We start from the raw sequence: 19,707 nt of genomic DNA on the forward strand, positions 1-19,707 counted from the left end.
ACGATCAGGAAATTTACAGGTGACCCTCTCTACGTTTTCCTTGAAATGTCCCACCACGGCTTGTCCTAAGGTTAAGGAGTCCATAAAAGTACTCTGCTACTATTTTTGGTCCAAGTTTAACACTTGGTATCATCCAAATTATTTCGCTTTCTAAACCGGTACTAACAGCACCAGATACTATCGAATTACTTAAGCAGTACACGCTGTTTCATATAAGGTCTTTTCCTCTATAACTTACACGAAATAATATGTGAAAGAAAGATGTATTTCGGTAGCAAAACATAAGAAAGGTTACTGTTCTACAGCATTATGAACATTGTTTAATTTTATAGGAGAGGAACGAGTTACAATTTTATAAAATTGAACTGTAGTTTTCTACCATGTGCCTGATGTATTTGAACCAACGTTTACAAATCAAATTAAATCAAATAGCTATTAATTTTAGATAGGGAGCTTGAAAACTCAACGTTTTAGGGGTGGATGCAACATGTTTGTATAACTTGTTGTATCAGATGGGTATTCTGGCGGCGGAATGTTCATTTAAGTAAGGTGTTCAAACGAGTGTCCACCTTCCTGAAAGCACAACTCAGTGTGTCTTCTAAACGACGTGCGGACGAGATGTAAAACTGCTGGTGCCACAGAGTGACGAACTTCCTTGGTGCATTGTTTGGAGTCCTTTTCGATTAGCCTGAATAGTGTACCTTTTGCGCTCCAGAATGGAATGCACAACAAACGAGTTTAGGTCTGCCATGGACATTGACGTGGGATAAATACGGTTGCCAGACGTCCGCATTTATGTTGACATGTCCTCATTTTCGACGGTTAATGCAGCCTTCGCATACATTTCTGCTAATGTCCGCATCTTTGAGTAGCATTGGGAATGAAGATCTTTTGATTTTTGTATTCATCTCGTATCGTCAACAATTTATGGTACTTTTTACTCCAGTCATTGAATTACACCATTTGTTATCAGCTTAAAATCGGTCTGTTACGCTCAGAAAACCAAAAACATCGATTTATATTGCGTACAAATTATGTTTCCATCGTTTTAGTTTCGAGATAGCTACTTCGACCATAGGTAGTGTCTATCTTCAAAGGATATCTGTGACGTATACGTGCTCTTTGTTTTTGTGTGATACACGTGTTTTTAGCGAACTTGTTGATCATCCAGCTGCATCTTTATTTTCCGTATTCCGTATTTAGCTCATTGGTTAAGTTTCGTGAGTTTCAAAATATTGCTGATGACACAGAAATATAGTTCAGTTTTGTAAGTGAAGACTTTTTCATGCGACAGCTGAACAACGCGTTTTGGTCATTCTTCGTTTCACTTTTGTGTAAGATAATTTCCCATCATGCCAGGGGAGGAATCGTGCATTTATGGATAAACTCCGAGAAAAATATCCGATATTTCGTTCTGGAAGAGTTCAAGGGGAAGCAGAATCTACGGTTTGTTGCCCATGTATCTATGTATCTGTAGCAAATCATGGCGCCAGCGACCTGGAAGTGCACACGAAAACAGAAAAACATATGAAGTGTGCTAGAGTTGCAAGTACGTCAGGTAAAGTGAGTAATTTTTTTTTTACAAAACCCTGTCTGAACTGGACACAAAAATAAGTACTGCTGAAGGAACTCTTGCTTACCGTACTGTTTTTCACAAAATCAGTTTTAAATCTATGGACTCTGCCAGTGGACTGTCGAGAGAAATTTTGCATGACTCTTCCATGTCATCAAAATTCTCGTGTGGACGTACCAAAACTGAAGCAATAGTGAATTCAGTTCTAGTACCTCATTTACTAGAATGCATCATGAAAGATCTGGAGTGCATTCCTTTTGCCGGCCGTGGTGGCCAAGCGGTTAAAGGCGCTGCAGTCTGGAACCGCGCGACCGCTACGGTCGCAGGTTCGAATCCTGCCTCGGGCATGGATGTGTGTGATGTCCTTAGGTTAGTTAGGTTTACGTAGTTCTAAGTTCTAGGGGACTAATGACCTTAGAAGTTGAGTCCCATAGTGCTCAGAGCCATTTTTGCATTCCTTTTGTTGGTGACTCGACAGATGCCAGCAGCCAACGGAATATTAAAATGATAACGAATATACTTCATCACTTTGATCACAGGAATGGAGGACTGCAAGCTAAACTTCTTAGTATAGAAAGTAGACCAAATGAAACTGCAGAAACTTTTCAACACATATCATTGATACGTTTAACAAGTTTGAAATTAAGGACAAATGTGTGGAGTTTGGTGCTGCTAACTGCAATGCAATGTTCGGTGGTATTAAAAGAGGTGATGGAAACAACGTATTTACTAACCTAAACTTAACAAGGTATTGGTTGAAGTGGATGCCCTGCTCATGTCCTTAATAACTGCATTAAGCACGGAACTGACCCCCATGAAACTGAATTAAAGGATTAATAATGAAAATATACAACCATTTTTCAATATATACTGTCCAAGTATAGGCACTTAAAGTAGTAAAGGAGTTTTGCTATTTGGGGAGCAAAATAACTGATGATGGTCGAAGTAGAGAGGATATAAAATGTAGGCTGGCAATGGCAAGGAAAGGGTTTCTGAAGAAGAGAAATTTGTTAACATCCAGTATTGATTTAAGTGTCAGGAAGTCATTTCTGAAAGTATTCGTATGGAGTGTAGCCATGTATGGAAGTGAAACATGGACGATAAATAGTTTGGACAAGAAGAGAATAGAAGCTTTCGAAATGCGGTGCTACAGAAGAATGCTGAAGATTAGATGGGTAGATCACATAACTAATGAGGAAGTATTGAATAGGATTGGGGAGAAGAGAAGTTTGTGGCACAACTTGACCAGAAGAAGGGATCGGTTGGTAGGACATGTTCTGAGGCATCAAGGGATCACCAATTTAGTATTGGAGGGCAGCGTGGAGGGTAAAAATCGTAGAGGGAGACCAAGAGATGAATACACTAAGCAGATTCAGAAGGATGTAGGTTGCAGTAGGTACTGGGAGATGAAAAAGCTTGCACAGGATAGAGTAGCATGGAGAGCTGCATCAAACCAGTCTCAGGACTGAAGACCACAACAACAACAACAACTGTCCAAGTTGAGCCTCTAAAGACATTTTGTGATTTTGTCGAAATAGAGTACCATCAACTTCTTATTCATAGCAAGACTCTATGGTTGTCACATTTCCAGCTATTCAGAGACATACAGAGATGTTTCCCGCTGTGAAATCCTTCTTTCTGTCACAAAACAAACCTCCAATCTTTAGTTGGCATTTTTCATAATTATATTGGTAACTTTGAAAAGGAAGAAAACTTCCTTATAGATATCATGAATTTCCTGGGTTCCGTTCGTGATGTTCTTCAACACAGAAAAGACGAAAATTTTATATCTTTGAGTGTGAAGGAAAGGTTATTTCAAATGGTAAATGATAGATATGCTTCGAAGGTGAAGGGTTTTAACTGCTACGTTGGTGTCCACTATGAAGGATGTTTGGAGGACCTGGATATATGTATGGAACCATTTTGTGAATTTTCTTGTTTTAAGTAGCTTGATTTTTCAGATATATCGTGAACTTACGTGGAAGAATCAATCAAACGTTTGTTGAATAAAAATATTAAAATTGACGATGACAAATGCTTTGATCAGATTCCAAATTCACAGCCACATATGATGGAAAATCAGAACCGCCCCAAAGGTGCAAGTATGCTGAGTCATGCAGTTGCGAGGAACAGTTTAGCGAGTTAATTAAAATTACACAGTTCTTCTTCGCGCTGCCACCCCACAATGCTTGTGTTGAGAGGTTGTTATCCTTAATACGGGCGCAGTGGACAATGGAGAGAAATAGACTCACTATTGATACTGTCAAAGGGGTTGTAATGGTGAAATTTAATTTTAGAAATTTGTATTGGAAGAAATTTTTTAAATATTAGTGTAAAAATGAACTTTTAAAAAATATTCAGTCTAATGAAAAATACATTAATTCTAAAGTGTTTTAGATGTTTAAGATGTGTGTAATGTTTTTATTTTTTGTTTCTTATATAATAAATTTAAGCAACAGAAAAGTCCTCTTTTTTCATCCTAAAATATGGAAAATGTCCTCTTGTTGGCATTCCGAAATCTGGTAGTCATAGCTGGATAAATGTAGCGTACATATCTAGCTAGTTTCTTGACATGTTGCTGGCGGTCGGCGGATTCCGATACGATGCCAATGAAGTAGCCATGGATTATGCTGTGACATATCAGCTCCATCGGCCATTACGTTCTTACGTTCTGAACGACGATTTCGAGAAACAAGCAGTTTGAGACAGCACGATGGTGATGGACGAAACCCTGCTAGACGAGAGGATATGGAAATGTTTCTCATGTCAGGTTACGAGAAGTTGCTGCCATCTCTGGTATCAGCGTTACATCTGTATGGCGAATAGAACACGGTCTCGAGTTCATGGCTTGTAGAAAATAAACTAACGCTAAATCACAGAAAGACTCAGTTTTTACGGTTTCTAACACACAATTAAACAAAACCTGACATTTTAATTTCACAGAATTGGCATATGATTAGTGAAACTGAACAGTTCAAAATTCTAGGTGTTCAGATAGATATTAAGCTGTTGTGGAAAGCCCACGTTCAGGATCTTGTTCAAAGACTTACTGCTGCCATTTTTACTATTCGTACGGTATATGAAGTGAGTGATCGTTCGACACGAAAGTTAGTCTACTTTGCTTATTTTCAGTCGCTTATGTCGTATGGTATTAGATTTTGGGGTAACTCTTCCTGTTCTAAACGGATATTTTTGGCTCAGAAACGGGCGGTTCGGGCAATAAGTGGGGTAAGTTAACGAACCCCTTGTCGACCTTAGTTCACGAGTCTGGATATTTTGACGTTGGCCTCTCAATATATATATTCCTTGCTGTCATTTCTTGCTAACAATATTAGCTTATTCCCAACAATAAGCAGCTTTCACTCGGTTAATACTCGGCAGAAACCAAACCTGCACTTGGATCGGACTTCCTTAACTCTTGTTCAAAAAGATGTGCAGATACTGCTGCATCCATTTTCGAAAAGCTACCACTCGAATTCAAAAATCTTAGCAGTAAATCACGCGCTTTCAAATCGAAACTGGAGAGTTTCCTCATTGGTCACTCCTTCTGTTCTATCAAGGAGTTCCTTGAGAAATAATCTGATTCTTGTTGTATTGTTGATTGCGTTTACTTAAACTTATGGACTGACTTTTTCGGGTTCATAAACATTTATTTTTATCTGTTATTACTTTTACGCTGTAATCTCATGTACTGACGTGTTCCACGACCTTGGAGATTTGCTCCTCAATTTGGTCCTACGGAACTTGACGTGTAAATAAATAAACAAATAACGAAATTCACCCGTACCACTTGTCACTGACTCTGGAGATGAATAGGAACGAATTCAATCGGAGAGTTACTTTCACCTAATGGGCAGCAAATAATTTTCATCTGGACGCTTTACAAAATACTATGTTTTCTGATGAACCCACAATCATAATTATAATGCAATGAACCGTCTCAATACATATTACTGTGCTACAGAAAATCCTAGGACGGTACTTCATGACGGTCGCTAAAGGATATGGTCCATTAATGACTAGTATGGATTCCTTAGGGATGAAATCACCAGTCCTCACTGCTTCGCAGGTACTCTGACAGGTGAGGTGCATCGATGTTTTACGGTCAACAATTTAGGTGCTCTCCCTGAAAATGTCAGTTTAGACCGGGTGGTTATAATTAAACTAATTACCGTACGAATACCAAACTTGGTAGCATTAATGTCCAGAGTATGGGGTGGATGATTTTCATGCGTCACGGCGTCACCGTCCAGTTCCAACTATGGCCACCAAGTGCCTTGATCAGTCATCGTGGTTCATAGTCTTGCGTGCCTGACCAGACGCAGTGCAAGCGTCAACATGAGCTTGGACAAAAGGAGAAGGGCATTATTGACGAAACTCTATTATCAAAACAACAGTACCGGTAATGCTGCAGCTGCACTTCGAGAATATCGCCGCCTGGAAGGATTACGGAACGGTTCTCCTATTCCACTTGCTATACGGAGCATGATGAAGAAGGACGAATCAACTGGACGTCTATCCGCGAGGAGGCCGACGACCGCCTCGACCTCAGGAGGTTGATGAAATCACTGTTGTACGGCAGACAATGCTGCTCGCAATTCCTGATTGTCAGACAGTGCGCGTGCACTGTATGGAAGAAGCTTCGAACCACTCTCAAATGCTATCCGTACAAGATCTTTATCGCGCAGCAGCTTGTACCACAGGACGCAGAACGACGTGTTGACTTCTCTCTCCACTTTCTCGCAAGGACTGAAGTTGACGATGACTGGCCCTGGACCATCCTATGGACAGACGAAGCTTATTTTTCTCTGACGGGTGAGGCGAACACACAGAATTGCCGAGTGTGGCGATCTTCACCTCCAGTCACTGTGCACGATGTGCCTCTGTATGGTGAACCTGCCACCATGTGGTGTGGCTTCACGGCTACGTTCATCATTGGCCCATTCTTTTTTGAACAGGTTGGCGCTCAAGGGACAAAGATCCTGCGGAAGGATCAAAAAGAGATGTTGTAACAATGAAAAACTGTACTGAAATGCAGGAGGTTCTGCAACGAATTGACGCATGGTGCAGGGAATGGCAATTGAATCTCAATGTAGACAAGTGTAATGTGCTGCGAATACATAGAAAGAAAGATCCCTTATCATTTAGCTACAATATAGCAGGTCAGCAACTGGAAGCAGTTAATTCCATAAATTATCTAGGAGTAGGCATTAGGAGTGATTTAAAATGGAACGATGATATAAAGTTGATCGTCGGTAAAGCAGATGCCAGACTGAGATTCATTGGAAGAATCCTAAGGAAATGCAATCCGAAAATAAAGGAAGTAGGTTACAGTACACTTGTTAGCCCACTGCTTGAATATTGCTTACCAGTGTGGGATCCGTACCAGATAGGGTTGATAGAAGAAATAGAGAAGATCCAACGGAGAGCAGCGCGCTTCGTTACAGGATCATTTAGTAAACGCGAAAGCGTTACGGAGATGATAGATAAACTCCAGTGGAAGACTCTGCAGGAAAGACGCTCAGTAGCTCGGTACGGGCTTTTGTTAAAGTTCCGAGAACATACCTTCACCGAGGAGTCAAGCAGTATATTGCTCTCTCCTACGTATATCTCGCGAAGAGACCATGAGGATAAAATCAGAGAGATTAGAGCCCACACAGAGGCATACCGACAGTCTTTCTTTCCACGAACAATGCGAGACGGGAATAGAAGGGAGAACCGATAGAGGTACTCAAAGTACCCTCCGCCACACACCGTCAGGTGGCTTGCGGAGTATGGATGTAGACGTGTATTGTGACTGGCCAGTGATACTGCGATATGCTTCGCCAGCATGTCATAACGTCCTAAAGGAGAGAGACGCATTGAACTCAACAATTTTCATGCAATGTGGGACCCACCGCACACTGCTCGTGAAGTTCGCCCTGCTTCTCCGAAACACATTTGGAAACGGGCGAATTATCGGCCGATCATTTCCAAATGCTTGGCCAGCACGATCACCTGATCTCACTCCCTGTGATTTCCGTTTGTGGGACTACCTGGAGGACAGGGTTTACCAGGCGAACATTCACACAAGTGCTGATCTGAAGCGCAATTTATTAAGAGAGGTAGCCAGCATACACAGGACACGCTTCGTTCTGCAGTGCAGAGTGCAATTCTGTGCTTTCAGACTCTTCTGGACATTGATGGGTGCCATATTGAGCTCCTTCTGCATCAATAGCGGAACCGGTGTGTAATGGTATGATGTACCATAGCAGCACATTAAAAGTGCTTCAATAGATCTGGTTCTGCAGTATTTCTTTTCTCCATGTCCTTATATTAATGCTACCAAGTTTGGTACTCTTACGGTAGTTGGTTTCCTTGTTATAACGTGCTAAATAGGGAAAGTTAATTAAAACCACCCAGTACATTAGGAGCGAACGAATATGCAGAACGATGATCACACTCTGCGCGTGGTGTCATGTAAGAACTGAACAACAGATATCCTGGAAGATGGTTAGGATGCCGTGACCCTCAAGATTGCCCCGCACGATTGCCCAGTTTAACACTAGTAGATTTATTTTTGTGAGGACACTTAAAGAATCGCATTAATGTCACCAAATCCACAACCCCAGATGACTTCAAACCCGCTCATATGTACCCTGTAACTTTTATCTGCTCAGTAGACGTACTGCACCAACTGCGAAAACGATCCTGACTGCCAATACACGAACTCCGCAACTAACCTGCAAACTAGGAATTTTCTCTCGGCCATCAGTCAGCCGCATACAACAAGGGTAGCAGTTTTGTTACATTTTACTAAAAAACGTACAAAACCGTTAAACATTCTCTTAAATTTCGAAACTGATAGAATATACACTCCTGGAAATGGAAAAAAGAACACATTGACACCGGTGTGTCAGACCCACCATACTTGCTCCGGACACTGCGAGAGGGCTGCACAAGCAATGATCACACGCACGGCACAGCGGACACACCAGGAACCGCGGTGTTGGCCGTCGAATGGCGCTAGCTGCGCAGCATTTGTGCACCGCCGCCGTCAGTGTCAGCCAGTTTGCCGTGGCATACGGAGCTCCATCGCAGTCCTTAACACTGGTAGCATGCCGCGACAGCGTGGACGTGAACCGTATGTGCAGTTGACGGACTTTGAGCGAGGGCGTATAGTGGGCATGCGGGAGGCCGGGTGGACGTACCGCCGAACTGCTCAACACGTGGGGCGTGAGGTCTCCACAGTACATCGATGTTGTCGCCAGTGGTCGGCGGGACCGGACCGCAGCGACGCACGGATGCACGCCAAGACCGTAGGATCCTACGCAGTGCCGTAGGGGACCGCACCGCCACTTCCCAGCAAATTAGGGACACTGTTGCTCCTGGGGTATCGGTGAGGACCATTCGCAACCGTCTCCATGAAGCTGGGCTACGGTCCCGCACACCGTTAGGCCGTCTTCCGCTCACGCCCCAACATCGTGCAGCCCGCCTCCAGTGGTGTCGCGACAGGCGTGAATGGAGGGACGAATGGAGACGTGTCGTCTTCAGCGATGAGAGTCGCTTCTGCTTTGGTGCCAATGATGGTCGTATGCGTGTTTGGCGCCGTGCAGGTGAGCGCCACAATCAGGACTGCATACGACCGAGGCACACAGGGCCAACACCCGGCATCATGGTGTGGGGAGCGATCTCCTACACTGGCCGTACACCACTGGTGATCGTCGAGGGGACACTGAATAGTGCACGGTACATCCAAACCGACATCGAACCCATCGTTCTACCATTCCTAGACCGGCAAGGGAACTTGCTGTTCCAACAGGACAATGCACGTCCGCATGTATCCCGTGCCACCCAACGTGCTCTAGAAGGTGTAAGTCAACTACCCTGGCCAGCAAGATCTCCGGATCTGTCCCCCATTGAGCATGTTTGGGACTGGATGAAGCGTTGTCTCACACGGTCTGCACGTCCAGCACGAACGCTGGTCCAACTGAGGCGCCAGGTGGAAATGGCATGGCAAGCCGTTCCATACGACTACATCCAGCATCTCTACGATCGTCTCCATGGGAGAATAGCAGCCTGCATTGCTGCGAAAGGTGGATATACACTGTACTAGTGCCGACATTGTGCATGCTCTGTTGCCTGTGTCTATGTGCCTGTGGTTCTGTCAGTGTGATCATGTGATGTATCTGACCCCAGGAATGTGTCAATAAAGTTTCCCCTTCCTGGGACAATGAATTCACGGTGTTCTAATTTCAATTTCCAGGAGTGTAGATATAGATTAAACTATATAATAAAAAGCTTCAGATGCATATAGTTTTATTCAGAAAATATTTTGAAGCTAAAGGAAACATTTAAATTTTGTATGAAACACGCATCAAAAAGTGCATACTTCCAGTTTCACCATTTTGCAACAGCACAATTTTTCCTGATTGAATATTTGTCTCTCTTTGATTTTTTTGTCCCTTTTCAGAAGGAACCACACGCGACACTATTCAGTCGAATGTGGCAGTCTGTTTGTATTCTTCTCAACGTACTCTCAAAAATGTAAATGTTAGGTTGAGTGGATTCAAAGAAAGAGTTAAAACAAGAGTGAAAGCTCTCGCGTGCGTCTGTCGTTCTCCAAAGCGCACAGGGCTCTTCTCTCCAAACAGAAGGTGAGAAAGATGGTTTTTATGTTCTTCATTGGATCAAAATATGCATTTCATACTTATTCATGTTTCAAGTCAGTTAAAGAGACGCAGGAATGAAGCCATTCCCCGTCTACACACCCAGTATTCCTGTAAATTGGTCCAAAGCCTAATGTCTGAATTTCCCACCAACTATTAAAACAAAAACCGATTTCAATACCAATTCAAGGTTTATGTATTAAGATAAACATTGTCGTCCGCACATCTCTAATTCAGGGAGCACAAAACACTAAAGTTGATTAACGAGACATTTATTTAGATTCCTTTTTTTCATTTTCCTTTTTTCTTTAAGAAACGTGAATATTGTTTGGGCACACGCATCTTAGTTCTAACATACATAAATAGAATAAAAATCCGTTTCGGATGTATTGATGATTTACTGGCTGGCGGTCGTGCCAGCCAATAAATCATTAACACATCTGAAACGGATTTTAAATCTATCTTCTTTAACAGTTTTGTATAGAGATTTTGTCGAGGAGAAGCACGTTTGTAACTTGTAGCTGCTCTTGTTATGTGCCTGAAATTGATGTTTGTTTTAATGAGAAGGAAGGACTAAGCATTCAAAAATCTTATAATACAATACAACCATCTAATGATATAATCAATAATACAATACAATCATCTAATAATACAATCTTATCTTTAAGAATCACCTCCAATCTTGTATGCAATTTTTGTTATTTGTCTGATCAAAATCATTGTTTTCAGCGTGTGCGTTGCTAAAGATTTCATTCCGAAGTGATCAACGTCCATCACCAAATTCAAAGTGCAATGTCTCTCGTAAAAAAATGAACTTACTTACGCATTATAAAAGCCAACGTCTCTCGCTCTCTCTACCGAGCGAGGTAGCGCCGTGGTTAGCACATTGGATTCGCATTCGAGAGGGCGACGGTTCAAACCCATGTGCAACCATCCAAAGTTAGGTGTTCCTGATTTCACCTAATCGCTTAAGGCAAATAGCGGGATGGTTCCTTCGAAAGGGCACGGCCAATTTCGTTCTCTGCCCTTCCCCATTCCGAGATTATGCTCCGTCTTTAATGACCTTGCTGTCGACGGCACGTTAAACACTAAACTCCTCCTTAGTCGGTCTCTGTCTGTCCGTTCGTGAGCTTTTAGCGTAACAACCAGTTATACAATTAACGTATTTATTTTTTTAATCAATAGATACGTTCTGTGGTCATGTTTTAGTATGCATTTTGCTTCTTTAGGTAAACAATAAGCAAGGGTGATAATAGTAAATAAATACGGACAACGTGCTCTTTTACAATACGCTACTCAAGATCCGCAAAGTATAATGCGAGAGCATATTATCTTTCAACCAGCGACCACACGACACGTACCGTGCCGCGCAGCTCCGAAACTGAGCACAAACGCGTAGTACAAAGCAGCGCAGAACGGCGCAGAATGGAGCAGCTATTCGTAGCTGCGCCGCAATGTCCCAATGTGCGCGTGCGCGCTAACAATGGAAAACCAGGAACGCCGATCAAACAGACCCGCGCACAAACAGAACGTTTCCTTTGTGTAGGGACACTGCACAGAACGTGTTGCGCAGAGCGGCACTGTTTGTCGTCCACAATGGAGGCGCAGCGCTGCGCCGAACCTCTTTCGTTGGTTTCGGTTATGGTTCGTCCACAATCATTTTTTCTTTTGGATACGATGCGCTAGGTAATGTCAAAAGATGGTTTATTGATGATGAAACCTAAGATATTAGCATATGTCCGTAGGTCTTTTTGTAGACTTTTTTTTTTGTAAGACTACAATTAGCACCATAGCAATTTGACGTAACTGTTAAAAGTAAAGGCAGTACATTTCAAAACAGCACATTGCGAGTAAACTTTTTGCCGCCTTGATTCGCTAATATCGCATCTTCTTATTTCTGCGTTACCTGAAACAGTATCCTATATACCAAAACGTAGCCACATAATGAATTTATCGATAAAAAAAGAAGAGATAAATCGACTGACTGGTTAGCGAATAGTAAGGCCCATTTGTGCTATCCCGTCGTGGGACTTTCACTATCATATGATGTCGTGAGGACAGAAGTTTTATGCCGAATATAGACTGTTACGAATTGTCACTGAACGATATTAACACGAAACCTGATGAAAGTAAAGAACTTAATTTCATCCATAAACAGCAACGATGGAAAAACATGTTTACTCGATGCTCCAGAAGGCAAGAGCAAAATATATTTAATCAGTTTATTCTTGTCGAAAGTAAGATCTATCCTGAAAATTTTGTAACTTTCGCATTGTCCTATAGGGCCCTACTGCACCTACTGCTATGGAATCATTTTGAAACAATTTGGTTTTCAAACTTTTTGTAAGATTTTCCTTATCAGTCTACAATCACTGCACTATAGCATTTACAGACATACCAGTATTGCAAAACTGATGTCGAATTGCTCGTTAACAATTTTTTATTGGCCGTATGTGACTATATTGGAAATTAAAACCAACATTATATTTTTGAATCTGTTGAATAGACACGTTTTTCAAATTTGTTGCTAAAATTCGGTGACGGACAGGTAACAAAAAATAATTAAACTCGATAATCCAGATCTTTGTGTTTTGGCAAACAGCCTTGATGAATCAGTCGATAACATACTGTATCAGTACAGACTTCAAATGAGAGGGCTATTGTATCACCTATCCAGGAGGTAGCAGAGAAAGTCAATTAACACCCGCACACAAAAATATCCCAGCAGCAAGAAGAAGTTGTGCGACATAAATGAAAGTTGGTAGGAGTGTTTGTGTATCTGAAAGATGACGTTTATTTCAAATTTCGTGCCAGTCGCATGAGAGTGGTGCTAGTAGTGCCACTATTAGGATGCAAATCAGGTTTGCTTTAAATATGTGTTATAACGGTCATGAAAGTTACCTTTAAGACTGGACGTAGTTGGTTCAAATGGCTCTGAGCACTATGGGACTCAACTGCTGTGGTCATAAGTCCCCTAGAACTCAGAACTACTTAAACCTAACTAACCTGAGGACATCACACACATCCATGCCCGAGGCAGGATTCGAACCTGCGACCGTAGCGGTCGTGCGGTTCCAGACTGTAGCGCCTTCAACCGCTCGGCCACTCCGGCCGGCCTGGACGTAGTGATTTGATGTTAGTCAAGAAAACCTTCAGAACGATGAAGACGCCATTAACTACAGCTCAACGAGTTGGAATGAGGTCGTGCAATACGGCTACGAGAAGCTGGATGTTCCTCCTGCGATAGTGCAGAAAGACTTGGCAGCAAGGTTGCCGCTATACATGATAGTTGGCAGCAGTGGTCAAGGGAAGGTACAGTCGCAAGAAGACCGGGCTCTGGGTGGCCACGTGGCTGTACCGAGTGGGAAGACTGTCGTGTTTGGAAAGCAGCAGTTGGCACCACAGCGACACAACCCACTGTTACAAAATTTGTACATCAAGGACAGGTCCGAGCCACACGCCCTGTAGCCTTCACTCCACTGACCCTAAACCATCGCTGTTTGCGACTTCAATTATGTCAAGCGAGAGCTCATCGGAGAATGTAGTAGAGATCTGTTGTGTTTTCTGATGAAAGCTAGATCTGCCTCAGTGCTATTGATGGCCGTGCATTGGTTAGAAGGAAGCCAGGTGAGCGCCTGCAACCGACCTGTCTGCACCCTAGACACACTAGACCTACAACTACAGTCATGGCCTTGGGTGAGATTTTGTATTACAGCAGGTGCACTCTTGTGATCATCTCACTCTCTCTGACTGCAAATTTGTATGTCAGTCTGGTGATTCAATCTGCTGTGCTGCCATTCATAAAGAGCATAAGCTGTTTACCAACAGGATAACACTCACACACATACCGCTGTTCAACCCAACATGCTCTGTGGAACGTCGACAGTAGTAGAACAAGGGCAGTGTCAGTGCAGTTTCTTAGTGCGGGTTGCCTGCATCAGGGACAGGTATGCACTTAGGGGCAAACCTATTGGTCTCCTTTCATTGACAGGTACTTAACCTATTGTTCTGCTAAAAAGATCCTTCCTTTTGATTGACGGGCACTTAACCTATTGTCTCTCCACCTCCTCCCAACCCCCTCTCACACAGGAAACCTCCCCCCTGATTGACTACTTAGTTAAAGTGGTCCATTAATTAATCTCTCCCCTCTGGTAAACCCACCTTCTCTCCCACCCTCCCCCCTGGAAAGTGGCGGGAAAAAGACTCGGTTGATCGGTCATTCAGAGGGAAATCGATTGCTGGGTACAGAATATTGTTTAAACAATTTAGACAATGTGTGGAATATTATTTCTTTCAGCAATTTATGGGATTCAAGGCAGTGTATAGAATATATGGAAATTGGTGGCTCTTTGGTAGAGAGGAAGGAAATTCAAGTGTATATTGTTTATTCATAAAAAAATCACTTTGTGGGGGTTGGATTTCTGTTGCTCATCATTCTCTGCCGTTTGGAAACATGTAGGTCTTGTAAGAAGTAATTACATGGGGCAAACTTGTCGCATAACCTAATGTTCGGCACTGTACTCTGGGTGTCCTAACCTAACATTCAGCCCTTTGTTGACACTTTACCTATTATACTGTTAGTGGTCATCCATGTCACCCCCATTTCCTTAAACTATTGTACTGCCTTTGATACTGTTATAACTGCAACAGGAATGGTCACAAGGTTGCCACTAACGCAAACACGGCGTGACCGAATGGGAGCAGGCCGCGTACAAACAAGATGGATGAATGGGAATGGAAGGACAAGCACAATGACGGACAACCGAGAGAGACACCAAGATCAACAAGAAAGTATTAAGCAATGGGGTCACAAGAGAGAACCTCATGAAATCAAAACAATGTCCACCCATAAACAGGAAGTAAGCACACGCAACGTAAACACGATGTCTGTGAGCAAGATGTCAACCAACTCAATGCGAATACCAGACTACCCCGCTGAGTGAGAGGCAGCCGCCTAAATACACAACAGGGTATGTCGATATTGGCCGCTGGGACCACATGCTCCACAGTGGCACCCTCACATTAGACTCGGTGCCAGGAGTGCCCGCAGCCATGGGGTATGGTGCGACTGCTGCAGAGACCTCTAGAGGTCATCGAGTTCCATGCCATCTGGCGCGGATTTGAAACCTGAGGCGTCCGGTACCAGAGATACCAAATTAAGTAATTAGTTATATCGTCTCTCCATTTTCTGGTGCACTTTTCGAATTTCACATGCTTTTGAACACCTTTTCTGGAGCATTCTTCTTTGTCACCCACTCCTTTAAACTATTGTACTGCGTTTTCCATAAAAATTATGCAAATTAACCTATTGTTCTGCACTTAACCTGATGTTCTCCTCCGTGTCACCCACTCACGCACACCCTCATCTTAACTGTTATACCGCTAACACCACATTGACATTAAAATATTATGCAGATTAATCAAATCGATATTCTGCACATGTATGGGGTAGTTTTCTTTAGTTTATGGCATTGTATTGGTCAGTGAAATCGAAGGAAATATAGTTTAAACAAAAGATCACTTATAAAAAACACATCCCGACACTTCATGCCTGACGCCAATACTACCGACTCCACATACGTCCCCAAGAGTCGGGATACACTGTCGGTCACCGCGAAATGGCAACACGGTCGTCAGCTGCCGAGGTGTTAGTTTGGGTCCTGCAAGGATGAGTTGGCGGCATCTCTTTCATACTTGACACCTGAGAAATTCCTGTCGAAATACGAGTTCACCTAGGCACCATTGCTGGCATGATGACACATATCTGCAGTGTGGGTCCAGCGATGAAGGACATGTTCCAATGCTTCCCAAAATAGCACAGGGTGCATTGTTCCTAGCGATCCTAACGGGACAGCCCATTCATCACTGAATTTACCTGTCAAACTGCTGCTGCTGCCACTGTGGGAGCAAAGTCCGCCATTGCTTTCTGCAGACGAAACTCTCAGCGGCAAAATTATTTTGTACAGTTCGCTACATTGCACTGACAGTTAAACCCTGCAAAAGTTGTCTACAGATCATGAAACACGTATGTAACGCAGCAGCGATGGCGAGGCATTGTAGCATCTGTGACCAGAGAGTATGCGCTTGACCGCGCGAGTGTTGCGAGCGGTTCTCAGTCTGTTAGTAGTAGTCGTGGCGAGTCAGTCAGTCAGTCGTTGCGAGTCTGTCAGTTTAGTCGTTGCGAGTCTGTAGCTCTGTCTAGTTGAGAGCAGTACTCTGTCAGTAGTCGTCGCGTGAGTACGCTAATTGTCGTCATGCAGAGCGGTCGGTCAGTAGTAGCAGCCCAGTGCGGTTGTGTGATGTAGGCGGTCGGCAACACTGGTCAAGATGGTGAATAAGGTATACCATTAATTAATATAATCATTAGATAATGTAAAAATTTATTTATTGTAATTATTCTCCAACAAGTTCCCCAATAATAATTTTTATTTCAAAAGCATTTTTTCAAAAATTTAATTTTTTATTGAAGTAAAGATCTCGTTGCACTTCCCATTTCATTCCACTTCTTTTGAAGAAAAATTTCACTAGAATCAAAAAAAAAGAGAATATTATTATTTGCAATGCAGTTCCTCCAAGCGGTGCGCAACAACAAGAGCAGATATGTGACATCCATTTATTCTGAGGTAAGACTTTAATTCTGATTGTTTTACACAGGGCCAAAGACCGATATTTCGGTTTAATTGAATTTTCTTATCACTGAATGGACTTTAATTTTTTTTGAAGGATTTACATTCGAGTCAGATTTCACATTTTTGTTGCCATTGTCAGTACATTTCATTGTGGGCAGGTTACGCCTAGAGCAGTGTCGATTAGCATCCATAAAAATTATTATTCATTCTTATAAAATTACGGTGGGGAGGTTACACTTGGCGACACCCAGTCCAGGATCGTATTTCGTTGAGAGTCTTTTGAGCAACAGTCAGATATCTGCTCTTGTTTGCTTAGATATAATTAGGATTTGGCGCAACGCTTTTATTAATCTTGTGACTTTCCTTCTACAGGTCAACGGCAATTTGTTGCTTTGTTGTATTTGTGTGTTGCTTTTGCATTGTGTTTATTTGTTTTGTGAAAAATTTTGACTATTGTAAAAATGCCGCGAAAGACTGTGAATAGTGTATCGCGAGGTATTACGAACGAAATTACCGGCTCAAACGACTTTACCGATAGGACATGTGATACGCAGTGTAATGATGACAATCCTGCGTTCACTACCAATCAGTGCATTCCAACCACTAGTGATGATTTTTACCTTGATAATGAACAAACGAACTCAATTGTCTCGTCTGTTAATTTGACGACAATTGATGACGCAGAACGCTCTATTGTAATGAGCGCTGCCGAGCTTAGCACACCCGATTTAGAAAATCCAAGTAATGAACAGACAAATTTGTCTAATGTAAATGGACAGTGTTCTGAAAGTACGACAGATTTATTTAATTCCGAAACAATGACTGATAGTATACATTTGACTGACAAACCTTTTTGTAAATCTCAAAATGACCATATGGTTACAGAAAGTGAAACAATTCCAGATCCACTGTTGAACAGCTCAGAGAATAGAAATGCTGACCTTGAGTCGAATCCAATTATGGCTTTGTTGCGACAAATGAGTAAACAACAGAGTGAAGATCTCAAACAACAATTTAGTGAACAGAACGAAAATTTTAGACAACTCAAAGAACAGGTCAAACAACTTAGGGAAGATAACAAACACATAAATGAAAAACTTGACAATAATGACGAAAATTTCAAACAACTTAGTGAACAAATTACAGCCGTTGCCGCGCAGTGCCATGACACTAAGGAACAGTTGCGCGTGGAAATTGAGGCTTGTTCACAAAAAAATAGCGAAGAAATAAAGTCGGTTGCGCAAGAATTAAGGGAAATGCAAACATCCGCGACAGATACACTCAGAGACGAAATTAGCGGAGTCGCCAAACAGTGCTCTGAAAAAGCTACACAATTACGGGACGAGTTTAGAGCAATGACGGTAGAACTTTCGCGCACTATGGACGCAAAGATAGACGCGAAATTCGAACAGCAGAACACTCAGATTAACGAGCGCTTTAATCAGCACATACAGAACAGTGATACGCGTTTCCGCAGATTTATTCAGGATCAAAACAAAGTAAAACGACAAGTCATGGAAACAATCACTGCACAAAGACAAGAGGACAAACGTAAAATATTCGCGAAAGCGAAGACGTATGTAGACAATAATATTACTACAGTGTCCGACAAAATTAATACCTTAGAACAATTGAACGCGGAATTACGGGATGAAATTTCTGATCTTAAAGCAAAAACAGATACACACACAGTAAATATTCAAACAGTGACAGATAGATTTGAACAACTAGATCTAACACAGGATTGCGATGTCATCAAAGCTGATGTTAAAAAACTGAGCGAAACTACGCGCAAGTTGCAAAAACAGATTAATGCGTCTGATTCTAAAACCGATGATCAGGTTAAAATACTGACTGAAAAATGTGATGAATTGGCCAGTCGTATTGATGCTATCGAAAATACTAATGACAATAAATCAGACGATACTGCACCGGTTTCATTTATCCAAACGCCTGAATTTCAAAATTTACAGCAGACAATTAATGAGATCGATTCATCTAACAACACGTTACGTAGGAAGTTATCAAATTTACAACAAGAAGTAACAGAAATGAAAAACACTTCTGTTAATAATACACAACAGACGCCACTTTATGAACATGTGTCAGACTCACGCAGCGCGTATAATTTGGGTAATCTGCAGAGAGTACGGGACTTAGATTCCGAACAACCACAGTTCAATAGATACTCTTACGATCCTGAACCTGTTCCATCATGCAGAGATGATAACTTCGACTACAAACATTTTCTGTCAGTGAGAAAGTTTAAGGTTTTCAAAAACGATAGAACGCAGATTCACCCACTGGATTGGATTCAACAGTTTAGTTTTGCTCTTCCACCGACTTGGCCTGTAACACATAAACTTGAATTTATTTGCAGTTTTTTGGAAGGCGAACCGGCAACTCGTATGAGACCGATCGCGAGACAGTGTTACTCGGTAGAGGAATTTCAGAATGCTTTTCTGTCAGCGTACTGGTCGAAGACGACACAGCGCGGAATTAAAGACCAACTAATTAGTTTGCCAAACTATGAAAACTCAAATTTTCCCAGTGTAACGCAATTTTTTGAGCATATGGTACAACAAAACCAGTACTTAAGTGAACCGTACAGTGAATCCGCACTTATACAACTATGCATCTCTAAATTACCACGGTCGTTACGAGTGTCACTTCTAACGGGCCAGCAAAAAGAAAACATTTCAGCATTCAGAGATCTTTTACAGCTCTTGGAAGTACAGCAATCTGATTATTCTTTTGTAAACAAAAACTTTTTGAGTAACAACCAAGGTCAACAACAGTACTACAATTATGATCAGGGACGTAATTCCAATCGGAAAGATAACAGACGTTTTAGGAA

This window comes from Schistocerca serialis, chromosome 5 (assembly GCF_023864345.2).
Source record: "Schistocerca serialis cubense isolate TAMUIC-IGC-003099 chromosome 5, iqSchSeri2.2, whole genome shotgun sequence".
In the NCBI taxonomy this organism is placed as follows: domain Eukaryota; kingdom Metazoa; phylum Arthropoda; class Insecta; order Orthoptera; family Acrididae; genus Schistocerca; species Schistocerca serialis.